Source organism: Peromyscus maniculatus, chromosome 9 (genome assembly GCF_049852395.1).
Source record: "Peromyscus maniculatus bairdii isolate BWxNUB_F1_BW_parent chromosome 9, HU_Pman_BW_mat_3.1, whole genome shotgun sequence".
Taxonomy (NCBI): domain Eukaryota; kingdom Metazoa; phylum Chordata; class Mammalia; order Rodentia; family Cricetidae; genus Peromyscus; species Peromyscus maniculatus.
Genome location: NC_134860.1, coordinates 46,696,903 through 46,702,184, shown reverse-complemented (window position 1 = coordinate 46,702,184; position 5,282 = coordinate 46,696,903). Strand labels below are relative to the sequence as shown.

General features: G+C 44.2%; 1 pseudogene; it reads left to right on the top strand.

Moving 5' to 3' along the window:
- The first annotated feature begins 1,822 nt into the window (after nt 1-1,822).
- LOC102918276 (uncharacterized) lies at nt 1,823-4,635 on the top strand (annotated as a pseudogene).
- Nucleotides 4,636-5,282: the final 647 nt, after the last annotated feature.

The window sequence follows — 5,282 nt, the reverse complement described above, 5'->3', positions numbered from 1 at the left end:
TTAGGAAGGTTGAGAACCACGGCTGTAGAGACAGCCTGCAGCTATTATATGTGGGACATAAAAGACCTTTGTTGATGCGAATGGAGAGCAGTTGTGATTTCTCTCTGTTCCTCTGCAGAGCGATCAGGTCTCTCTCCTTTACCCTTGAAAATGTCATTAAAGGATTCTGTTTCCATCTGAGGAGTCCATGCACAGCCCTATTAATCCTTAGAGAAACTTCAACATGAAAATGATCCGGGCCTGGCCGACGACTGCATTGGTCTGCTTGCGAGAGATTCCCAGAGGTCCACGCAAGTCATCCCACTTAAGCGATCTGCCTTCTGTGTTCACCCACACCTCCTCTGCCCACAGTTCTGAGCCTCCCTGGGGCTCATTGTTGCCATCTTTCTGAGGCAAGGGTCAGTTCAGAGGGCAATTGTTGCCTCCTCTCTCTCCAGGGAGCAAGCTCTCCTCATAAGGATTCTTTTTCCCAGCAAGCCAAGATGACCTGGAAATTTGACAGTACCAGAGTTACAGACGACTCTTTCTCAAGAGAGAAATATTACCTTATAGAAACCAGCTTTTATCCTGCTGGGAAACTGTACTGTGTTCTGCGGATTGTCTCTGATTAGAGCCGAGTGAGCCGGGGGATGCATGGAGGGCTGACTTCTGCACACCTCCAAGGCAGCTGGAATCGTACGTGACCCTGAAAAGAAGCCGCAGTGTTTCTTAAGGGGAGGTGGGAAAAGACGAGGATGTCAACATGAGCCAGCGCATCCCTGGCTCAGAGCGCACGCGGATGCTCTTAAACACACACCAGGAGAAAAATCCCGAAGGTCTCAAAACTCCCAGTGATGGTAAAGTTCTTGGCTAACTTCCTGGAGCATTATCAGGTATTATAAATGTCCTTTGAATTCACGTGGTCCCTAAGGACAAAAGAATTGTTTGGGGGATTTTAGTGTTTAATCTTCAGGGAGTCTGAAGGCTCTATTTCTAATTTCTCAATAAAAATCAAATCACGTCAAAAAGGGTGGAAAAGATGACGAAATGTTTTTAAGACACAAATGGGCATTTTATCAGTTACTCAGGTAATAATAATTGAGCACTGGGTGCACCAGGCAACACAGCAGGGGTAGAGCTCGGGTGGTGGCCCAGACGAGCCTGGTCCCTGCCTTCCTTATGCAGGCTCTGGTGGGCGGGATAGGCTTGAGGTAAGTCGTGTCTAAGGAAAATGCAAGTGACCACAGGGTCCCACTTCAGAGATCATTAAGAACATCGTGTAGGATTTAGACGAGCATTGTCCCATAAAAAACGAGGAGACCTTGAAAATGCTCAGGGCACAACTCAGGGCCTTACATGCCTTAAGCCCAGAGTTTCGTCTCCAGCCACCGGGAAACCCATTATTTGGATTGGTGTCTAACAGATAAAGATATTTGAAACATAACCTGTGTTTTCTTGATTGATGATTGATGTGGGCGGCGGCGGGGAGGGCCCAGTGCATTGTGGGTGATGTTACTTTTAGATAGGTGGTCCTGGGGTATATAAGACAACAAACTGAGCAAGCTGGGAGGAACAAACCAGTGAGCAGCTCTCCTCCGTGGCCTCTGCTTCAGCTCCTGCCTCCAGGTTCCCCTCTTGAGTTCCTGCCCTGACTTCCCCCAGTGATGGAGTGTGACCTGAGAGTTATAAGGTGAAATAAACCCATTCCTCTTTAAGTTGCTTTTGGTCGTGATGGGTATCACAACAACAGAAACTTTAACTGACACACTAACATCCATTACTTTTATTTATTTTTAAATACATTTGATTTATTCTTGGACAATTTCATACATGTTTACAGAGTATGGTCAACATACCCACCACCAATTCCCCTCCCCCACTCCCCTTGGCTACCCACCAACATGTCCTCGTCCTTACCCCGTGTTCTCCCTTTCCCATTTTTGCGGATAACCGTAACTGCTGGGAGTTCCTTGTACGGGGGCTGTGTTACGTGCAGAAGTATTTCACAGCCCTCCTCCCACCCTCCAGGTCGGGTCTTCTTTCTGCCTCCTCTTCCATGTTTTCTGAGCCTTGTAAGGGGTTGAGACGTGCACACAAGGCTCAGAAAACACGGAAGAGGAGGCAGAAAGAGTCACTTCGTCTCAGCCCTTCGACCAGCTCTGGCTCTGCAGGAGAAGCCCCTCCGGCTGCAGCTGAAAGCAGCGATACGGCTTTAACGCAGGGTTGGCGGAACTGGAAAGGTGCTGCTGCGTTCCTGCTTCCTCTGGACGTCTGCGCTCATAGAGGCACCTTCCGGGTTTCTGTTCCTTGTGTCTCCAATGCTGTAGATGTGAATCACTGTGTAACTGAATGGTGACCCCCCCAGGAAACTGTAACCACCGAGGAAACTGTGACCCCCCAGGAAACAACTGTCAGGTGCACGTGTAAGATTTATGTTACCCACGGCACCCAGTTTCTCCTATATTCTTTCCCTTTGTTTGTTTGTTTGTTTTTAGAGACGGAGTTTCTCTGTGTAGCTCTGACTATCCTGGAACTCACTCTGTAGCCTAGGCTGGCCTCAACCTCACAGAGATCCTCCTGCCTCTGCCTCCTGAGTGCTGGGGTTACAGGCGTGTGCCACCACCGCCTGGCTTCTCCCATTCCCTTTCTTATGTCCCCTATAAATTTTCATCTTAGTAAGAACAGTATGTGGCTATACTTGGTTTGTTAAAAATCTATAGATAATATTATATTAAAAGACACTTGATTAACGAGAAGAAGGAGAAGAAAGTAGCACTAAGTCATGGGTATAAACACAAATATTTAGAAGATATTTATAAGTTGACTTGATAACATATCCATTTAGCAGTACAAGAGGAGTAGGGTCCCCCCCCCCCCTCACCAATACACGCACACACACACACACACTGAACGTGCCCAGGGCTTCTGACTTCCTGAACCACAGGGTTTTGTTGTTGTTGTTGTTTTGTTTACCAGGATTACATATCAGACATGGATTCCCTCCTATAGCGCGGGCCTCAGCTTCACTCAGAAAGGGGTTGGTTGGTCCCACATGACGTTTATTCCACTACTGCACCAGTGAGCACAATTTGCACGACAGGCTGGCGTTGTAACATTCCGTTTTCATCACTGAAACTATTGATGACTCCTTTGGGTGCCTCTGGGGCCGCTCTCACCAACAGCACATAGGGAGTTATCCCAGGCCCGACACTGAGAGTTTTATTACTAGCTCAGACCTCACGGGGAAGCACGCGGGATGGACGCTATAGTCAGTCTTTTTTTTTTTTTTTTTTTTTTTTTTTTTTTTTTTTAAGTTTATAGAAGCAAAGATGGTGGCGACCAAGAAGAGTGGCACGGGGCATAGACGTTCAGCCAGAGAAGCCAGAAAGACGCTGAGCCGCCGGCTAAGCAGGCTGCTGTGGCAGCAGCGGTTGAGGGAGGAGACAGACTGCATTCCGGGTCCTGTTTGCAATGGCGGATGAGAAAGTAAAAAAAGGATTCTCATCTTCTCTTCCAAGGAATAAATAACAGATCAAGACATGCAGTGCAAGACTTGAGAATGTTGATGCCTCATTCTAAAGCTGAAACTGAGATAAAGTACTTAAGATTCACAAGGTTTGTGAAAGGAAAACAAAAACTGAAATAAATGCATCTATTTTGAAACTAAGCAAAACAGGATCTCTATATGTGGCTTTCAAATTCACCTCATGGGCTACCTACCAAGAAATTCTTATTGCGAAACATTAATATTCACACCCTGGCCGAACTGAAGATGACCGGAAACTGTCTGAGAAGTCTGTGCCCCCATTTGTCCTTTAACCCTGCTTTTGATGAATTGCCACATTGTGATTTGTTGAAAGGATCTCAATTCAGATCCTTAGGAACCATGGAATCATGCTTACTTTCACCATTTTGGATTACAGAATATGGTTTTAGAGCTTCCAGATTATAGAAGGTGTGGTTCCTGTGAAAATGAGACCCCATTCTGTCTTAAATTTCACAAAGATTTTTCAGGGAAGACCGTCCAGCTTCATAAGAGAAACCTTATTATCAGTATCCAGTCATGTATCGGCATGTCATAAGGCCATCACAGCGCAGAGTGACGAGAAAAACCGTAGGTCCAAGGTGTTCATAAACTAGGCTGGCTGAGATGGTTCTCACCTGTGATCCCAGCACTGGGGAGACAGTGGCACGCACATCTCTGTAAGTTTGAGGCCAGCCTGGTGTAAATATAAAGTTCGAGAACAGCCAGGATTGCATGGAGAGAGCCTGTCTTGAAAAGAAAATGTTCATAAGCTAAGGGAGAAAGAGCCAAAGACTACTGCTCTTCATGAACCCACTGAAGACGCCTCTGTTAGCCTGGCAGAGGAAAAGCCAGTAGGATACAGTGGGTAACAACAGAGCCAAGAGCAGATCTGAAATCAAGAAAGGGAAAGGTTTACAAAAGGCATCAAGACATACAGCAGAAGATGAAGAGGGGAAATACAAAACCAATCAGTGGACAACTAAATTTTCCCAGTTATTGTATATTTATTTTGTAGTCCATGTGGAAATACTTTTAATATTCAGGACTACCTTATGGACATAAGTTAGGGTGCTATTTAAAAAAAAATTAAAATCTTAAAATCATAGGTCTTTTTCTAAATAAAACATCTCCAGAACTCAAATAGATAGATGATAGATAGATAGATAGATAGATAGATAGATAGATAGATAGATAGATGATAGATAGATAAAAAGATAGATAGATAGATAACAAAAAAAAGTTGAACCTTACAAAGTAATAGGTTTCCATAAGGTTTTTGTTCTTGCTTTTATATATATATATTTTGAGACAGAGTTTATCCGTGAAACAGCTCTGGCTGTCCTGGAACTCACTCTATAGACCAGGCTGGCCTTGAACTCACAGAGATCTGCCTGCCTGCCTCTACTTCCCAAGTACTGGGACTAAAGGCATGTGCCAACACTGCCCGGCTTGATTTTTTTTTTTTTTAAATACGTTCTTTGTTTGGTTAACCTACCCCACACCCCAGAATCTATTACTTTTAATGGGACATTTAATAATGTGCCCATTTCTTTGGTAACATTGAGTATTATTTTTTAAATGTTTGCTAATTTGACATGGAAAATGGTTTTCTATACATCTATTTTTCCTTGAGTAAATAGCAGAGATATTGAAATTGCTCATCTGTTTATTTTTTGTATTTTCTTCCTGAATTTTCTACTCATTTCTTCTGTCAATTCCGTTAGCATGCTTATGCTTTTCTTAATAAATTATAACAATGCCCTGTTAATCATCTTGC